We start from the raw sequence: 22454 nt of genomic DNA, 5'->3' as shown, positions 1-22454 counted from the left end.
TCCTTCCTTCTAAATTTTAATGATAAGAAATCTCTAGTACTCCTTCCTTCTAAATTTTAATATGAAATCTCTAGTACTCCTTCCTTCTAAATTTTAATGATATGAAATATCTAGTACTCCTTCCTTCTAAATTTTAATGATATGAAATCTCTAGTACTACTTTCTTCTAAATTTTAATATGAAATCTCAAGTACTCCTTCCTTCTAAATTTTAATGATATGAAATCTCCAGTACTCCTTCCTTCTAACTTTAATGATATGAAATCTCTAGAGCTCCTTCATTCTAAATTATAGCTGTATGAAATCTCTAGCATTCTTTCGTTCTAAATTTTAGCGTTACGAAGTGATATGAAATATCTAGTACTCCTTTATAAATTTCTACCGATATGAAATGTCTAGTACTACTTCATTCTAAATTACTGCGATATAAAATCTCTAGTACTCCATTCTAAGTTTTAGTTATATGAAATATCTAGTACTCTTTCCTTCAAAAGTTTAGCGATATGAAATCTCTAGTGCTCCTTCATTCTAAATGTTAGCGACATGAAACCTCTATACTCCTTCGTTCTAAAGGTTAGCGATATGAATTGCGTGTACTCCTTCATTCAAAGTTTAGCTACATGAAATCTCTAGTGCTTCTTCATCTTAAATGTTAGCGATATGAAATCTGTAATACTTCTTTCTTGTGCTGAAATCTCTAGTAGTACTCCTTAATTCTAAATTTTAGCGATATGAAATCTCTAGTACTCTTTCGTTCTAAATTCTAGCGATACGAAGTAATGCGAAATCTATTCAAAATTTCTACCGATATGAAATCTTTAGTACTACTTAATTCTAAATTCGAGCAATATTAAAGCTCTAGTATTCCATTCTAAATGATATCGATATAAAATCTCTAGTATTCCATTCTAAATTATATCGATATAAAATCTCTAGTACTCCTTCCTTCTACACTGTAGCTATATGAAATCTCTAATATGCATTCTTTCTAAATTTTTGCAAAATGAAATCTATAGTATTCTATTCATCCTAAATATTAGCAATACGAAATCTCTAAAACTTCTTCATTCTAACTTCTATCGATATGAAATATCTAGTAACTCCTTCATTCTAAATTTTAGCGACAAGAAATCTCAAGTACTTGTTCCTTCTAAATTTTAGCGATATAAAATCTCCAGTACTCCTTCGTTCTAAATTTTGGCGATATGAAGTCTCTAGTACTTCTTCATCCTAAATTTTAGCGATATGAAATCTGAAATACTTATTCCTTGTGTCGCATCAAAAATTATGTTTCAAAATTGGAGATGACCGAACAAAAACACATTTACCTATCACGCTGTCTGAACTGTGGCGGCTACGCCATAGACGTGGGGTGGTCTTGGTCGTGGACTATGCAGAGGAGACAGCTATCGAACGATGATATATATATATATATATATATATATATATATATATATATATATATATATATATATATATATATACATACAAACCAAACGGTTGAACGAGTGTGATACGTACATACATACAAACATACATATATATATATATATATATATATATATATATATATATATATATATATATATATATATATATATATATATATATATATAGATATAGATATGGGGCCCCGAGTGGTCTGAAGCGCTCTCCGTTACGGATCACTGCCAACTCACCTCTGTCTGCGTGGGTTCGAGTCTCGGATTCGGCTAATGTGGGTAAGTGAGAAAGCTTGCCAGTAGCTTCTTGTGGGTCGGTGGTTCTTTCCGGGGTTTTCTCGGGTTCTTCCTCCACCATTAATACTGGCCGCCATGTATAGCCTATCGTGTGCTGAAAAATGGCATTAAGCCCTACAACATACATACATACATCATGCCAATATGTTTTTCAAAATAGAGTAAATGTAATTATGTGGACGTGTGTCTACATGATGAAATGACTTTTGTACGTTTTCTAAGAATAATAAATCCATTGTATGTATTAATGTGGAATGGCCTTTATTGTTACATGACTCTTTTTTACGCTGAGCAACAAATATCAGTACAAAGAATCACAATCAGTGTTTAATAGCAAACCATCACGTCGACAATGGATTCATTAACTGCTTATCAAACTTGCATCGAAACCTATGAAACTCATAAACTTGGCATAATACACGTGCTACATGTAAACAGGAAACGATGGGCGCACCAAATGCCGTATAAAATCAAGAAGACCACCTGGTCACCTGGCTGACATGCGTCTCGAGGCCAAATGCGAGAGCAATTCCTCAAGAAATCTGGGTGAGATTGATGCTTTATGTACAATTTCTTCCAATTCTGTAAAGTGCATAAGATTTTAACACAACTAATCCAATGTTTCTCTAGCTTTTTGTGTCTTGTTTGATGGCACCTTATCAGCATTTGTCCAGTACTGAAAGAACTGTGCGCATCGCTGTTATTTATCAGAGATAGACAAACTTTGTTTAGCGGTTCTTGTCATGCAGTGTGCAAATGTTACTCTGGTTTGATAGTTTATTTGGGTTTTTTTTAGGGGGCGGGTGTTGTTGTTTGTTTTGTTTTTTTTTAATAACGATGGCCAATAACAATGGCCATATTTCATTTCGGATCGGCAACATCTGTATCATTTCAAAGCCCTGTCAAATCTAGTCAAATTTCGTTACGGGCCAATTATACGTAATTAAAGTTTCTTTTTTTATTATATTTAGTAACAGCGGCCATTTCTTTTTCTTATTATATTTAGTAACAGCGGCCACAATTGATTACAGATTGGCATCAAATGTAAACAAAAAAAATTATTAAAAGCTTATTATTCCATAATACCTTTTGTCAAAGTTTAACAGATTATAGTGAGCGGTTTTTTGTGAAAAAGTCGTTAACTTGATTTTCTATTTTTAGTAACAGTGGCCATATTGGAAGGTGAATAAGAATCATTTGTACAAAAATGAAATCCCGTAAAGCCATGACGATTCTCTCAGATTTCTTTAAATTCTGCTGCGCAGTTTCTTCAATTTTTACGGCCTTCATGTCAGAAAGCTTCTGTCAAAATTGGTAATATTTGGTTCTGCGGTTTTTTTTAGAAGACGTTGAAAAAATACAAAGGTCTCGCCGCCATTAGCAGCTACAGGCATATCGGAAGGCGATTGGCACTTTTTAGACTTGCTATGCCATGATGCTTCCCGTCAAATGTTGTTGTTATTCTGTTCTAGAGTTTAACGCCATTTTTCAGCACAAGATAGGCTATACATGGCGGTCAGTATAACTGATGGAGGAAGAACCCTGGAAAACCCAGTGAAGAACCACCGACCCACGAGAAGCTACTGGCAGGCTTTCCCACGTACCCACGCTAGCCGAGCCTTGGACTCGAACCCACGCAGACAGAGGTGAGATGGCAGTGATCCGGAACGGTGGGCGCTTTAAACCACTCGGACACTCGGGGCCCCGTCAAATGTTGTAAAATTCTCTTGAGCAAAATATGGGAAGTCGTTTAACGGTTTTTCTATTTTTAGTAACGGGGCAAAATTTCATGGCGCATCGGCAACATATGAACAAAACTTTGAAAGACCTTCACTCCAGTATACCTTTCTTATCATATTTGGTCAAATTCTTTTGAGCGCTTTTGGAGAAGAAGTTATTGAACAAAACGTATATTGCTAGCTATTAGAGACCATGTTCAATGATAGATCCGTATCCATCGAAAAATGTGCGGTTGGTTGGTGGTGGATCTTATGTATCAAAAATATTTATTGCTAACAAGCGATCAAAGTACAAAAACACAACGATGAGATAGTGAAAATATATGAAGGTTCTCAATGAAGGGAGATGTCAACAGTGTGTATAACGATTAAAAAGTTAGGGTGATTAACAGTACACATGTTGGTTAAAGATATTCGAAGGAAGTAAGGATGCATACAAGTTACATTTTAGAATAAATGTAATCTTCCTTCAAGAAATTCAAAATGCAAGACACACGTACTATATCAAACACTCCAAAATCGTAACCAATGGCCAGTCGCTTTTTGATAAGAAGTTTATACTCTGAAAATTTACAAAATAAAAATTAAAAATTATAAAACTGCCAACAAACAGTGGCAGCAGACGACTCACTGCGCTCATGCCTGCGTTTCCATGATAATTTTGTATTCGACTAATCTTAATGTTCGAAAATAATAAAATAAAATAATCCAAGAGAGATAGACAGACAGAGAGACATAAAGACAGAGAGAGACAAAGAGAAAGGCAGAGAGAGTTTTGAATTTGTTACATATAAATCTTACACATTCGACGTAGGCTGGTTAAAAATAGCAACATATAGTCTGAAAGAAGATAACGTTGATTGTAACCCATATGAAGAAAGAAAAGTGACAGAGCTACCTATATGTTCCTATTAACGGTTCATCGAGTAAAAGGCAATGGTGCAGGATAGTAAGTGGAAGCAACTTTACAAATGATAGCATAATAAAACGGGAAGTCGTCGCCCATATCTCGACAATGCCACCTATCAAGTGTAATAGCCTCACTGACATCACAGCGTTTCAATGGCGTGCCATCACTAACTACAACTCAGGCAACGGTTATAGGCTTGGAAAGGGAATGATTTCTCCAAATTATTTTATTTGAAAGTTCCGGGAATTACATACAAAATTGAAAGAACAGGTACACAAAAAACCTACCCAAGTATCTTGAAGCTTGGAGATAGGGGGAATTGTGGGTAAGGTGATTGTGTAGTGCAGTTCTTTTCTCTACCTAGTGCGTGCTCGAAGGCTCGACCTTCGTGTTAAAAGTAGTAAACATACAAAGTATAAAATGAGCGTATCCCTTTACCATCAGTCAAGAACACTGCGTGTGTTGTTGTTGTTGTTGTAGTGTTTAACGCCATTTTTCAGCACACGATAGGCTATACATGACGGCCAGTATTAATGGTGGAGGAAGAACCCGGGAAATCCCCGGAAAGAACCACCGACCCTCGAGAAGCTACTGGCATGCTTTCTCACATACCCACATTGGCCGAATCCGAGACTCGAACCTACGGAGACAGAGGTGAGATGGCAGTGATCTGTAACGGACAGCGCGTTAGACCACTCGGCCACTCGGGGCCCCACACTGCGTGCGTGTGTGTGTGTGTGTGTTCATGAAAAACCGTACTGTATGCTTATACATTCTCTAGCTAGCACAGAGTAAAAGGTCACAATGTACTAATAATGTGTATAGTGAGATATCAATATCCCGCTAACATTACGTAAAGGTCAAAATATACTAATAATGCGCACAGTGAGATAGCATCATCTAGCTAGCACAGAGTAAAAGGTCACAATGTACTAATAATGTGTATAGTGAGATATCGTTGTTTCGCTAGCACTACTAAAAGGTCACAATATGTTACTGGTGCATACGGTGAGATATCGTTATCTCGCTAGCACTATGTAAAAGGTCACAATGTGCTAACAATGTGTATAGTGAGATATCATTATCTCGCTAACATTACGTAAAGGTCGAATATATTCTAATAATGCGTACAGTGAGATATCATTATCTCGCTAGCACAGAGTGAAAGGTCACAATGTACTAACAATGTGTATAGTTAGATATCGTTTTCACGCTAACGCTACTAAAAGGTCACAATATGCTAATAATGCGTACAGTGAGATATCGTTATCACGCCAAAATAAGTAAAACGTCACATCATGAATATTTATGTCATACAGTAATATTTTAGTCAATTTTAATTTTACAACTCAATCAAAAGCTTATGATATTCCAACATAAGGTGAAATCACGTAATTTTGATTTGGACAAATAGACACGTAACAAGAAAACAGAAGGAATTCTACAAGCGAATTTGACAAGGTTCGAATAATGTGACAGCAACATGCGTTTTTTGGTCTCATTGACCTTCCAACAGAGAAAAACATTCTTTGCAGCATGACGAACAAGTATCAGACACGTAAACAGATAAAATTTATAAAATAAAAAGATGAGTGCTTACATTAACAGACTTGAATACTGAAACAGATGGTGTATACTGGTTTTAAACTAAGCGGACTCCTGTTGTACGTCAATATATAATTACAGAGTCGATGGCATTCGTGCGTAGCAGATGCACCCCTATATCTACCAAGTTATTAGTTCTAATCTAGTCTGTCACTCTGGACTCCTACGACAACAGAAATCAGGGTATACAGATGTTATTATAGATAAATACAAATCAACAAAGCGGAATGTGCTATGCCTGGATCATATAGGAGAATGCTTGACAACATTAAGAGAATTTTCAAATACGAATAAATACTATTTTCATACAGATTAGAGAATGTGTACACCCTCACTTTTATACCTTCTCGACCTTGCACACAAACGTGATCCCTTGCTGTGTGTGCAAAGGCGCGTAAAATGCAACCACTAACACTCTTTGATCAGGGTTTAAAATCTTAAGTATTTGTAAATGAATTACTTATCTTCATAGTTATCATGATCCCGAGGCAAAGTAAGATGTTCCTCCGCTGAACGAACAAGAAATCCATTTGTTTCTATATTAACATCGTTTATTGTAAGGGATATTCACTTCAAATCAAGCTCCTGCTCGTCAATCCAATCCGCACGTTCTCCATTCTCCGCATTTGCTAGTATGACCATCATTTCGCGTTGCCTTCTAGCAGCGACTCTCGTCGGTCTGATGCACTTCGATGGAACTGCTATTTGTTTGTGAGGGACTGAGTGACCAGAAAGCTGAAGCCCACTTGGCATATCTAGAAAATTCTCTCATTCAGCACAGACTGAAATGAAGGACAATACAAATCGAAGGGAATTGTCCGAAATGTGTTTGCTGACCGCGGTGCAATGTCTTCCGTTTTGTGACTTTGGGTTTCAAGTAATTATGTAAATGTGTACAAGGCTCCATATGTTGCTCGTTCTGGAATTTTAAGCCCTTCATATGTTTGAACAAGGGGTAAAGGAGGAGGAAGAAATCTGTCTTTTATCACGCTGAAGTACAAGCTTCGTGCTTTCAAACAGCATATGTTGTCTTCACAATTCACAATCTGAAGCAAGTACTGGCTTAAGCGGACATAGGTGTCACACCAGTTTTGATCTCTCCATGATATATCCTGTTCCATGAGCTCTTTATTTAATGGACCCATATACTCAGCAATGGTTGGGTAATTGTCTACAGTCAGCATTGACCATATTTCGGCCAACGTTTTTCCGGCAAATTCAAAGTTTTTCTTCTCTAGCTCAATGTCAATTGTCTTACCTCGTTCGTCTAAATGGCTGCCATAGTTGTCACGAGGTAATATTAATCCACTCGATTCCCTGACCACCGGCGCAATCTTTCTCTCCACTCTGTTAAAAGTACTTCGTCCCGGAGCATTCGTTGCAATAAAGACAGAGTCAAGATCATGTTTCAAGAAATGGTGGATGGCAACCTTAACGACTTTTCGATTATGTGGGTTTTCATCCGGCCCATCGTCAACAGTAAACACGAGAACCCGCCTGACCAAATTATTGACCAGTCCTGGCTATAGTATCGAACTCTGTTAGAGCAACCGTTCAAAGTCAAACCCATGGCTCAGTGCTGTTGATGCGGTGTGTTCCAGATCGGATGGCTATAAACGTTGGGCCAGAAGAAAAAAACAGCGTCTCTGTTTCCAAGACAGTTGCGATGGATCTCAATGCCGGCACACACCGAGGGTATACGCTTGTGCCGGGCAGCAACTACCCAGTCATGATCAGGAAGGCTTACTTTATATTCAACGTGCATTAGCAGTGGACTCTGCTTACTGGCAGTGACCAGACCAACTGGGACGCGACATTCATCATCCTGGCTGATAAAACAAACCTCATCCTGTCTACGCATGGAAGACAGTTCTTCTAAATGTCTTGTTGTAGCTGTGCAAAACCAGCCATCAATATATTTAGTGGTATAACCATTTTACGCTCTAATTAACTTTACTGGGACAGTGGTTACATGGCGCTTATCTTCTGACGAGGAACTACGCTTAGGAAGTAGACGAAGGTATAGTTCACTTCGACTTATATTGAAGCATTTTTAAAATGTTCTTTTAATTGATCTGAGGTTTGATACTTATGCATACTTTTTCATGAGAAGCTGAACCATGCATTATAGTTTGCAAAAGCAGTGGTTGTTCCTCTTCGATTTTTGGTTGATCACATCCGGCCCTGATCTTCAGTTTTGTGCGCAGTTAGGATTATCTTCCAATAAAGCATTCAGTTTTTATATTTTTTTCTTCTTCAAATCCCTTGCTTTCTGGGATGACCAATCTTCCCCTTTAGTTTCTTTTACAACTCAATTTTTCTTGTTTGTTTATCTTTTAACTCTATGTTCTGTTCATTTGAAAGTAATCCTTGTTTCTGCCGATTATACAAACCAACGAGGTCAGAATTTATGACATCAATTTGGGACTTCAAATGCAACTGAACAGTAGCATTACTTGAAGTAGCCAAATGGCTTATAGAAAGCAATGTTTCAGAAATAATGATATTCAAGACATCAGTCTATTGTTCACTGGACTCTAAATTATCCTCAATAGAAACGTTTGTTTTTATAAAACGGATGGTGCTTGTTTTGTCCAAAAGTTAAGAAGTAATCCTTTTTACGTAATGGAGATCGCTTTGAGCTCTTGCAACATATGGTTAACTTCTTCAGCCAGATCTGTGTCATTCTTGATACTATTCTACTTTTGACACATCTTTTTGGTTTTTGTAGGATATTCTAGCACATAAGCGTTGAATAAAGACTGATATGATTCATTTTTATCCATTGCTATGGGCTGCCGAAAAGTCATGAAAATTAAAATTAATGTAACACTGGACACATTACGTTGTATGGCTTCAATAGCGTACATGTTATTAGTGACGCACGCTGGCTCAGTTCTCAAAGATCTTCTCTCGATAAATGTCTTTGTCTAATAATTAATTAAGAGCACAAGTTGTTGTTGTTGTTGTTGTGTTGGGTTTAACGCCATTTTTCAGCACACGATAGGCTATACATGGCGGCCAGTATTAATGGTGGAGGAAGAACCCGGGAAAACCCCAGAAAGAACCACCGACCGACGAGAAGCTACTGGCAAGCTTTCTCACATACCCACATTACCCGAATCCGAGACTCGAACCCACGCAGACAGAGGTGATTTGGCAGTGATCCGTAACAGAGAGCGCTTTAGACCACTCGGCCACTCGGGGCCCCCTAAAAGCACAAGTATTTCCAGGGAAAATAATCACTTTTCTTTAAAATAAAATAAAATAATTAGCCCAAAACCGGTGACAACATAAAACACCTGGACTTCTCCAGTATTAGGGCAAGAATGGCTATTATCTCTCCAAACATCAATAATAAATCTACCTACAACACAAAACAGATGCCCGGATGTGAGTCAATCCTCTGGACAAGCTAAGTGATACATCTTTTTTGTTACGTACTCTAAGGATGCCCTCAATTCCCCTCTATGAATTTTAATCTGAGAAAGAATTTTAAATAAATTAAAAAGTTGTTTACCACAGATCTTACTGGTTCTGAATCAAGGTCTGGAACTAGGTCTGCATTAGATACAAAGTTTATATTATTAATTGTTTATTACTGAATTCAATTTCTGGATAACGTTAAATTCAGTAAATAAAATTACATTACAATAACGTGTAATGGAATAGAAAAAAGAAAAAACTAACAAACAATTAAATTAAATCGAATATAAATTAAATCAAATATACATAACACTACTCAACTAATTACATTTGTTGTTTGTTCACATAAAAATATTAAAAAGATGAAACGTTCACTGCGGACCGAATACCGTCTTTCAGCTTGCTAAACTCGCGTGTCTTTGATCTCGCCATACTGTTGTCAGGATGGTGATAACTTGTTGGCCTATTGTTTTACTTTTCTACATTCTAAGTTTAATCACCATTAGGCTTGCAGTTTATTTTAATCTACATTTTGCTTTCAAGGTGTGTATAACATTATATTAAAATAAAGAATTACATAATTAAAAATACAACAGTTTAAACCAGTTAAAGGTTATAACAATTACCCAATATTTCATCTGAGATAACAATATTGATATAAGTCGTCCACGAGAGTTTTTATATATTGCAGATAAAAAATGAATTGAGGATGCAGGTAACAAAATCTTTTTTGTTCTGACATTATTTTTGAAAGAAGCGTTCCACACTAGTATTTATTGGAACTTCACATTTATTCAACCACCCCTCTCTCGTCACACTTCGTCACAAAGGTTTGACCCTCTCCCCTCTCACTGCGTGATGTCATATGTGAACGACCCCTTCTTTAAATAATTATGTCCTAAGATCTTCAGCACAAACAAAATCTTTCTTCGTAAAATCATGCGTGGCCGCTTGTATGACACAATTCTTTGTCATGATATTTGTTTACAGAAGGGATGGGCAAGATATGACCCGATGTTTTTATCCTGTACATCATAGTGCGTGGCATTAGATGCTTCTTATGCTCCAGGACGTTGCCCATGCTGGGTACACATCCCAGCGTGAAACTCGTAAATCTTCGTTCCCGCTCTCTGGTCAATCGAACCTGAGACAGCTAAAACACATTGATACTAATTAATGGCAATATCTAAGGTATTGCTTATTACAACTATCTGTTGTAAGTTTTGGAGCTTCAGGTGCAGTGCCCCTGCATCCTAGAAGGTGACTGTCGCGTTAAAACGATCGTAACTTTAAATTGTCCCAACCATTTTTTTTTTATTCTTATATATTAAGATTTGCAATGTTATGCAAATGACTATGCTGAGCTACCTCCACTGACAATCTGTGACTGAGGCTACGGGTACATTGCAACCTGGGGATGGTGGCTATGTTCTATAAACATGCATGTAATTAGCCTATCACATTATGTCAGCCAAACATCTACCGATACCTATGGACCGCTGACGGATAATATCGCTGGAAAACGTGTGAAACATTACGAAATTATAGACATACTAAAACGTTGGGAGACATTCAAGTATTTTGTCTGGCATCGAGTTGACGGTCGCCATATATCATATCAGGGACTGTATAAAACAGGAAATGAACATTCCAAAGAGACGTCTGATATCACGCGTGTTCTTATTGAACTGAAGTTCCCATGAAACCGGCTAAGCATTAAGAAGAACGTCATAGCAAGGGCGAATTTGCCCTTATTGGACTTGCATAAGAGTCACAGACTGTTAGCTGTAACAGAGTTCTGTAGGAAAGCAATTTATACGACCTACCTTTCGTTTTTTTTTTTTTTAAATGTAAGATTCAATTGGTAACTTTTACCCTCCATTCTGATACATTTTTGTAATTTTATGATCGATAGCATAGACGATACTGTCAATTAGAATACCCCAATTTGATGCTCGTTTGTCAGCCTTGATTTTCTAATTGAAAAGATCAGCATCAGTAATGAAACAAATTATCGAGGTAAATATTGTAACAATGCATATTTCAGTATGTTGCGATTATATACATGTACGTTTTTATTAATGTATTTTTACATGCTAATTGTGTAAAATTGTTTACCAAAAGCCATGGTAGACGTTTTCTTTGCAAATGAAAAAGTCATCGTTTACTTTACATACCCCCCACCCCAAAATTTTCTAAAATCGTCACAGTAAATTTAATCATCGTCCGCTAACTTCTTTTGCCAAAAAAAGAAATAAATTTATTTCTTATGTTAAAAACGTAATGTAAGAGCACTCTGGTGTAATATGAGTCGGCTTCTCTGACCCTCTCAACAATCAAACTGAATGAAATACAGTGCCCGGGAACCTGGTTTGCATAACAAACAGGAAAGGATGTCATTTGGTGGGCCAGGTAAGGAGTTTCCAATCCCTTTTAGTGTTACTCTTAGATCATATACTCGTTCATACGGTCGAAAATTCAGTGCTAGTGGGCTATTTTTTAATTTTATTTTTATCACAGACATATCACTTTTTCTTACCTACTCGTTTTAGTTTGGGTCTAGCGGGCCACCCGCATACAATGTTTGAAACGATCAGGTGGATTGTACATTCTGGTGAATTCCGAATGGAAAAAAAGACGACAATGCTGATGAAATTTGTAACAATTCTTGTTTTGTTGTCATGACTTTATTTGTAATTTCTAGATCTATGCATTAACGCCTCCTAACATATAACATTATCAAAAGCAATACACTGGTATCCAGGGGCGTATTAACCATTAAGCAGACTAAGCACGTGCTTAGGGCACCAGGGCCAAAGGGGGTACCACAAAGTTGAGAAAAGGGTGAAAAGAAAAAAAAACGAATGAAGATTTGTAAACAAAATTGATAAAACTAGTGCAAATTGATCATAATGTTCTGTTTCTTGATCATGGTGCACCCTAGGGTTATCTTCCCAGGTGTACCACAAGGAGCACTGCTGGCGCAGTGCACTCTGACCTCTGTCGGTCAGCGTGGAAAGGAGGGGGGCACGAAGATTTGTCAGTGCTTAGGGCACCAGTGAGCCTTAATCCGCCCCTGCTGGTATCCGTCCATTTTCATTTACGTGTTCCCTTTACGTCACTCTTCAGAAGAAGCATGTGACTATTCCGAGATACAATTTTCCAAAATTGCATGTGCAGTTATTGGTATACAAAGCATGGCAAGAAACAAATTGTGTTCACTGTGGACTCCTTTGCGATGACCCCCCCCCACCAACATCCATATATGACTTACTCCGTTGTTAATTCCTGGATACCTGTTTGATCCGTTTAGATAAATACTACGCTCTAAGTTAGATGGCTTCGTCTAGCATAAATGACAATTACCAATTTTTCAAGTATCGATCATGCGCTGTTAATTAATTGCTGAGGTACGTAATTTGTTCTATGTCTTCGTGTTATATGCATGACTGAGCACACATGTATTAAATAAACACTTTGGAATTGACTTTGTATTGTCCAAAACTACATAATCAATATAAACACGACTGATTCTTTATTGGGTGTCCGGTTAGTACTAATAAGCATAAGGTCTGCACGTCTGTTTTTGAGAAAAATAAAATACTTAAGAAAGATATATTGTCCCTTCCGGTGGCCAAATGGTTAGAGCCTCAGGATGCGGGAGGTCGTGGGTTCGAATCCCGGCCGAGTTATACCTAAGACTTGTAAAAATGGTACTTACAGCTGCCTCGCTAGGCGCTCAGCATTAAGAGGTTAGTATTAGGACTGGTCGGCCTGGTGTCAGGATAATGTGACTGGGTGAGACATCATGCTACATGTCTGTACCATGATGCCCCAGTGCTAGACATCACTTTAAACTGCCACAATGCAGATATCATAGGAATGTGACTGAAATTTGTTTAAAGCTACGTTAAAAATCCAAATCACACACACACACACAGTGTCCTTATTTTGGCAACTGACAAGATTTGACACACGTGCATAAACATAAGCGAAACTTTTTAATGATATTGAATACAAATTTCGTAAGTTATCATCTTAATTAATGGAAATATATGCATCAATTAAATATTTATGCAAAACAAAAACCAAATTTGACTAGTTATGTAGTTGACTATTATGTATACTGCGCACAATTCCTCCACTAACGTCACAAGTTCACCCATGCATATCACTCCATTTCCAAATGTCATTCGGCCGTTACTGTCGAAATCGCGATCATAATGAAATAGCAGTATCAACTGATGAATGTGCGTCAGTTCTTGAAATGTCTAACAACTTAAGATTCCCGATTGTGGTATATATAACGATCTGGTATACCGTTAAGATCTGACGATTAAAACATTCAAAAGTAACAATACATATCAGCCTGCTATCGACTAGCGCAGGAGAAACAATAAATCGATGAAGTGTAAGTGGACAAAAGCTTCGAACCGCACAAGTTTGTATTTTCATGTGTAAATAATATATGTAGGTCAGATTGACATACAATAATATACATATCGGGCGTGAGCCAATACACGTATATAACAAATAAACATTATATACACCAAACATGAATGACTGATACAATAAAATACGTGCATTTATACATGTAGTAAATATATTCTCTCTCTCTCTCTCTCTCTCTCTCTCTCTCGTAATGCTGTTTCGTCGATCCTGACCAAGATGACCTGAAAATGTCGATATGGATATGGTCCAATAACATGAAGTACAGACCACCTGATGTTCGATTGAATAAGCTCATGCAATAGTCTGGCTGCACTCTACGATGGAATACACAGCAACGTCAATACACAGTGCTCCTAAGTTCATTGCCTGAGTTTTAGGGCTTCTCCGCATTGGTTAGCTATTCGGTATGACGTCATTCGATTACGTAAATATATTGCTAAGTTACCGCTTTTAATGAATATTCTATTGAATATCAGATAGTAAACAGCACAATGGCACATAAAATCGAGACAGAGCGAATGAAACACATTTATATAAACGATGAACTACACGAAAAATCTATTTAAAAGATGAAAACAAAACCGAAACTTGAGTTATAAAGACTTGTACTGTGTTGTACGAATCTGCGGCTACTTGTACTCGCACCTGTCTGTGAAGAAAATGGCGACGTGCGTGGGAGGAGGGACGAAATTTAAATCAACTTGAAGTGTGCAGATCATCTTAATGTAGTGTTTCAGTCAATAATTGCATCTATTGACAATTGGATTATGCATTTAATGTGGACTTAAAGAGTCCAGTGAATCACAGAGGGGACATTTTGACCTTATTTCCACTCACGTAAGATTGAAAAAGTTGAACTAAAATTTCAATTTTCATAGAACAGCTGATTGCAGCCTTGTTACAGGTCAGTGGTACGTGACGGTCTTGCTTGGGTGGCAGCTGGTAAATAGGTATGTAACCTAATTAAGTTTTTATTCTAAAGTCATTCTCGAGTTGTCTCGTGAGTTTAAACTAAGCATGCCTAGAAAATATTGAATTATTGCACCGACTTCGAGTTTGTTACTTTATCTCGTTTTGGTGTAAACAGTAATTTGACATTCTGTTTTGTTTGAAAGACGCACCAGCTCAGTCAGCTAATATTAGACCCATGAAAATAACGATGATTTTTTCGTGTTATTATCCTACTGTATTTCTGAAAAGAAAATACGACCGCACCGGTGGCCTAGTTGTTCGAGCGTCCGCCCCGGATGCAGGAGGTCGTGGGTTCGAACCACGGCCGACTTCTAAAAATGGTACTAACAGCTGCCTCGCTGGGCGCTCAGCATTAGAGGTTAGTGTTAGGACTGGTCGGCCTGGTGTCAGGATAATGTGACTGGGTGTTAGACATCATGCTGCATCAGTGCATGTATGCGGCATGATGCCCCAGTGCTAGACATCACTATAAACTGTCACACTGCAGACATTGTAGCAGTATGACTGGAAAAGTGTCAAAGATGCACTCAAAAAATCTAAACAACAGTCTCTAAGCTAAAAATGAAAATACAGTGGCTTGTATTATAATGCCTTGTATTCACACATAGGCCATTTAGAAGTGTACTCTATTAGTGGGAAGTCCTGATGTTTAGTTTCTTAGGTTTAAAATCTTACTTCAGCACAAATTATGTTGTGTAGCATGTTACCACTTGACTGAAGAGAATTAGGGGCGAAATTTTTTTGAATATCAAACACACTTGGGAACTTATACATATTGCAGAGATGACAGTGCAATTGTTTTAGTCAGACTATACTTTGTTGTGTTTTTTTTTCTGATGGAATTAAAGTTTGGCGCATGCAAGTTCATGCATTTTCAAGCTCTGTTGACACATACTGTATATTAAATTTCAGTTAGCTGAAATGTAGTTATAGCCGAGGAATGTCAAGTCTGTTGAAGTAGTTTCTTTAATGAAATGAAGAAATGCACATTTATGTTGACAAAACTGATTTAGATAGCTTTGTTTCCCTTCAGAAACCTAACCTTACTTATGCTGACTTCTGCATTTCTTGGCTACCATCACATTTCAGTGAAAATAATTGTGTCAGTTGATCTTTTTAACCAGTAATTTGCAGTTAGTGTCTGCTTGTGAAGTTGTCTAAGTCATTTAAGTAAGTTCCATATTACAAAGATTATAAAAGGAGTCATTCAAGTATAATGTGCTATAAATGTGGTTGCACCATGTACTAAATGAGCTTCAGTTTCAAAACTTTGTCCACCCTCAAATTGGGCTCCATGACAGTTTTTTTGCATGAGTGATTGTGCTGTATTGAGGTGTTCTATAATATGAACTTGTATCAGTGTATATGTAACATTAAATAAACTTTTGATATTCTTACCCCAGCTCAAAATAAACAGTTTACTCCTTTGATATGTGTTGTGTTTTTTTCTCACTATTTAACTTTATTTTAAAATAGGTTTTCCCTCGTGATTCAAATATGTAAGCAGTTCAGGCATCTCCTGTTTTGTTGGGTTTTGTTTTGTAAGTTGTCACTTCAACAAATGGCTTGATTAGCTTGAAATGCTGGTTAGCATTTTGTAATGGTGTCAGTACTAATATTTTGGGACTATATTTGTGATGGTGCTAGTACTAAATTTGTTGGTATCTATATGGCGAACAAATCAATTCTTAGAGAAATGTTTGGCAAGCCCACATTTGCAGGAAGTAAGGCATAGCATTTGCTTTCCTGATGATCACTATGGCATTACCGACTGTTTGTTAACGTTTCGGGTAAAGTTTTCAATTTGCATATCAAAGAAGTCTGTTGATAGATTCATCTTCTATATGGCATTTATCATTATGAAGCCAATTAATGCATTCCATACCATGCTAGCTTGCTCATTTACCTTGACGACAAGGTTACAGTAACCAAAACAATTCATTCTGTGATACAATTGCTTACTCCTTTGACCTTGGGGTTCAGGTCACAGTCATATAAATTTTGTGCTATGCTTTTGGTTCAGGTTTTTCATTTGCATTTATTTTCAAAAACTTTTGTTAGTTAGTTTTGTTCGTGCTCGGTTTAATCAATAGGAATCTAAAACACTTGTCCTTCCCTTGGGGTCAAGATATCAGTCATCTAGTATTTGCCTTACGTTTTTCATATGCTTATTATTTCATAACCTTCTTGATAGATTTTGTTTATGTTTTGGGTGAATGAAAATCTTCTGAAATATTATTTACAGTTGTCATTTACAGGTCTAAGTAAAGTTGGATGACTTTGTTCACAGTGTTTTCAACAAATGTTTAGATTCTATTGGAATACACTCAGTGAATATTTGAATAGGAAAATGTATTTATTTCAGTGAAACCTGCTAATATACAGAGCAGTCATTGGGAAGCTTTGTGGACATACAGTCTGTATGATGTAATGCTGTATGAGTGGCTTGTCACTGTGTGTGTGTGTGTGTATGTATGTATATATATATATATATATATATATATATATATATATATATATATATATATATATATATATATATATATATAAATGTGTCTGTGTGTGTGTGTGTGTGTGTATCATCAGTGTTCTCTGGGAATTGAAATCCATATAAAAATATGCATCACTTTTAATTTACATGAAAAAAGTTCCAACAGCTGAGTACTTGGTTTTCTTGTTTTTTGTTGGCAAAATTGCTTTTATTTCATCTGTTTCTATCAAGCAAGTATCCATCATGTAGTTTGCAAGCTACCAAACAATGTTCAAGCGATTGTATTTGGATTAGGTGAAGCTGCATGGTTTAGTTCTTTGCAAACAAAGAGAATAAGACACCTGTTAATCAGTTGTTAGAGCCTAATGATCATTTCGATCAAAGGACTAATTACACATGAATGTAATATGATACCTGTCTTTCATAAACATTGCTTGCCACAGTTTTAATCCGTAATATTTTAAATTTGGTTCAGAACACTTGCAGTTTATAATTATTCAGTCTTTTGAATGGATAGAGTCCAGACTGGGTGACTTATTCTCTTTGTTGGAGGAATATCAATTCCCAAGTTAATCATCATAAAACAAGTCTTTGTGAATGGTGTTGTGTATACATATGCTTTCCTTTTTGACTATCTTCTGTACTTTTATGATGGCAACTTCCAACATTTCAGTCCTGCCAAGCACAGGGCTGCTGCTACCACTTTTTGAGATCTTTGGAGGGGTTGAAATGATTGTGCGTTACAAATAGCAGGTTCCTTTGTGTATGTTATGTCAACAAACTGTGTCACACACACATACAGCTGAGGGATTAGGGGAAAAAAATGTTTCCGATTTGCTGACCATCCCTGTTTCTTATTGCTGACATAAGCACTTTCTCCTGCCTTTTTAAAACACCACTAAATATATATAATGTTAAAATGTCCACCTGCCTACCCTAATTTTAAAACCAGTGTATTAGGAAACACATATTTTTTGTTTTGGCCTTATATGGTTGGTCCAGAAGAAACATCTGTGACTCATTAAAATCCATATTACCATAAGTAGACATGTACAACACACCTTTCAGTGCTGTATTACCATATGTTCATACATACAACACACATTTGAATATACATGTACACACCTTTGAATGCCATATTACCATATGTACACATGTACAATATGCATTTGAATATACATGTACACACATTTGAATGCCATATTACCATATGTACACATGTACAATATGAATTTGAATATACATGTACACACACATCTTTGAATGACATATTACTATATGTACACATGTACAACACACCTTTGAATATACATGTACACACACCCTTGAATGACATATTACTATATCTACACATGTACAACACACCTTTGAATGATATGTTAATATATGTACACATGTACACACACCTTTGAATGACATATTACTATATGTACACATGTACAACACACCTTTGAATATACATGTACACACCTTTGAATGACATTACTATATGTACACATGTACAACACACCTTTAAATGACATATTACTATATGTACACATGTACACACACCTTTAAATGACATGTTACTATATGTACACATGTACAACACACCTTTGAATATACATGTACACACACCTTTGAATGACATATTACCTATACATCTACACACACCTTTGAATGACATATTACCTATACATGTACACACACCTTTGAATGACATTACTTTAATTATGCATATACAACACATCTTTGACTACAAACAATTTAGACCCATAGAGACCTGTATCTACCATCACACAAAGTGTGGACATATCTGGTAGTGCCGGGAATTGGTTGAAATTTAAACATAAATAGTTGGTCTATCATAACCAAACAAACATTGGTTTTAAATGGTTGGAGATATTTTTTTGTAATGTTTGTCAATGGCATTGTTATTTTCGCATACTGATTAATGGTTTGGTTGCTTGTATCAAATTAAGTTCACTGGTTCAGTGGAACATTTGTCAGCGGCCATGTTGTTAGCACTTGGGTAAACACTAGCAATACAGGACAATACAATACTAACTCACTATTAGGACCTACAATACAGTACTAATTCACTGTTAGGACCTACAATACAGTACTAACTCACTATTAGGACCTACAATACAGTACCAACTCACTGTTAGGACCTACAATACAGTACCAACTCACTGTTAGGACCTACAAAACAGTACTAACTCACTGTTAGGACCTACAATACAGTACCAACTCACTGTTAGGACCTACAATACAGTACCAACTCACTATTAGGACCTACAATACAGTACTAACTCACTGTTAGGACCTACAATACAGTACCAACTCACTGTTAGGACCTACAATACAGTACCAACTCACTATTAGGACCTACAATACAGTACTAACTCACTATTAGGACCTACAATACAGTACTAACTCACTATTAGGACCTACAATACAGTACTAACTCACTATTAGGACCTACAATACAGTACTAACTCATTGTTAGGACCTACAATACAGTAATAACTCACTATTAGGACCTACAATACAGTACTAACTCATTGTTAGGACCTACAATACAGTACTAACTCACTATTAGGACCTACAATATAGTACTAACTCACTATTAGGACCTACAATACAGTACTAACTCATTGTTAGGACCTACAATACAGTACTAACTCACTATTAGGACCTACAATACAGTACTAACTCACTATTAGGACCTACAATACAGTACTAACTCATTGTTAGGACCTACAATACAGTACTAACTCACTATTAGGACCTACAATACAGTACTAACTCATTGTTAGGACCTACAATATAGTACTAACTCACTATTAGGACCTACAATACAGTACTAACTCATTGTTAGGACCTACAATACAGTACTAACTCACTGTTAGGACCTACAATACAGTACTAACTCACTATTAGGACCTACAATACAGTACTAACTCACTGTTAGGACCTACAATATAGTACTAACTCACTATTAGGACCTACAATACAGTACTAACTCATTGTTAGGACCTACAATACAGTACTAACTCACTATTAGGACCTACAATACAGTACTACCTACAATACAGTACTAACTCACTATTAGGACCTACAATACAGTACTAACTCACTATTAGGACCTCTGTTAATAAAACATTTATTTTTCTATGTTGTATTTTGTCATGGATTCCTTTTGATTAAGTGGTACTGAAATTGCATGTACCACATACTTCATTAAGCAAAAAAATTAAGCTAGGTAGATAGGGATTTTTTAAAAACATTATAATGATTAGTATATACAGTGTACTAAGCATTTCAAGTGATGGAGAAAAAAAACTGGCTCAGTCAGTTTGCATAAATCAATCTCACAAATTGTTTAACATTATTTTTTTAATTCTTTTGATTTCTTTTTTTTAACATATGGGGGAAAAGTGCTATGGTTGGCCAAAACAACGGGGATGGATGGCCAACTGGAAATGCACATATTTTTTTCCTTGTATGGCAGTCTGTTTAAAAGGTTGTATACAGTCACTTCCATGGTTGATGTTATAATGAGGGAGTACTCTGCTACCTGGAAGGTATTATTCACATGTTGGTCATCCCCACCTCACCCCACCACTGCTGCTCCGAGAAAAAAAAAAAACCCAATAAACTGTTAACAAAAAATAAAATTTACGTACAGTTATGGAAGTTATAATTGATTGTTTGCTTGTTTGACTTTTGCAAGCCGTCTTTGGTTATTTTGATTAATCATCACACCAATGCTGCCTGTCTGCATTATAGACTACAAAATGCCTGGTCTCAGCTGTTTTGTGTCAGATGTGGGTTGTACACAGATCAATAAGAATTCTGTCAGAAATGTAAGTTACAGTACTCCTTCATTATAATGTTATCCATTGTAGCCATAGGGTATACTGGTATGTAGTGAGATGATCTTGTAATTAACATAGGATACAAATAGACCTCCCCCACCATGATACTGTCATTGGGAGTCAGGGAACATACTGTTTGAATAGCGAGACTGCAGCATTTCCCTTTACCCTCATTTGCGCTTCAGAGACCCCCAAATTTTTAATTTGACTCCCAGTTCTGATACCAGAGTTTTGTTTTTTTTACTCAGCCTGACCCCCAGTTTTGACACGAAGGAGAGTTTTGACTCTCAGTCTTGCACCCCTAAGGGATACACTGGAGACTCCTATATTGAAGTAGGTAAAACATACATTATTCCCTCATTGTAATAATATCATTGGGATCAAAATAATGTACATGTACTGCATTATAGCGAGACCATCTTATAATGAAGTTATGATGCACATAGTACTCCATCAATATAATGATATTCATGGGAGCCACAGAGTGGGACCATTTTAAAATGAAGGACACGATACACATAGTACTCATTATAATTCTGCCCATGGGAGCCAGTGAGACCATGGTATAATGAAGTCTATGATACAAACAGTACTCCCTCATTATAATGTTGATCATGGGAACCAGACTGACACCATTTTATAATGAAGTGTATGCTACATACAGTACTCCCTCATTATAATGCTGTCCATGGGAGTCATAGAGTGAGACCATCTTATAATGATGTGTGTGTGTGTGATTATGATTTTTAACGTAGCTTTAACAATTTTTCAGTCATATTGCTAAGATGTCTGCATTGCGACAGTTTATAGTGATGTCTAGCACTGGGGCATTATGCTGCAGACATGTAGCATGATGTCCCACCCAGTCACATTATCCTGATACCAGGCTGACCAGTCCTAACACTAACCTCTTAATGCTGAGCGTCTAGCAAGGCAGCTGTTAGTACCATTTTTGTAAGTCTCTGGTATGACTCGACCGGAGATCGAACCCATGACCTTCTGCTTCAGAGGCAGATGCTCTAACCTCTAGGCCACCTGAGTGGTCAAAGTGTATGATACACATTACTCCCTCATTATAATGATGTTAGTGGAAGCCACAGCAAGACCATCTTATTATGAGGTACATGATGCACACATTACTCCCTCATTATAATGTTGTCAGTGGGAGCAATAGAATGAGACCATCTTATAATGATGTGTATGATACACACTACTCCCTCATTATAATGCTGTTAGTGGAAGACACAGAGTGAGACCA

The 22454-nt window shown here is 36.7% G+C and overlaps 1 protein-coding gene across 2 annotated transcripts in view; it reads left to right on the top strand.

Annotated features, from left to right (window-relative positions):
- The first annotated feature begins 14342 nt into the window (after positions 1-14342).
- Positions 14343-22454, top strand: part of LOC149790460 (uncharacterized) — a 170764-nt gene continuing 162652 nt past the window's right edge. For both annotated transcript variants that reach the window (XR_016423857.1, XM_089972519.1), the window contains exon 1: positions 14343-14820. The gene's annotated coding sequence lies outside the window, so the exon portion shown is untranslated. The remainder of the gene's footprint in view (positions 14821-22454) is intronic.

Source organism: Sinohyriopsis cumingii, chromosome 10, assembly GCF_028554795.1.
Source record: "Sinohyriopsis cumingii isolate HCF-2022 chromosome 10, ASM2855479v2, whole genome shotgun sequence".
Lineage (NCBI taxonomy): Eukaryota > Metazoa > Mollusca > Bivalvia > Unionida > Unionidae > Sinohyriopsis > Sinohyriopsis cumingii.
The sequence above is the reverse complement of the archived record's forward strand: the minus strand, read 5'-3'. Positions and strand labels throughout refer to the sequence as shown.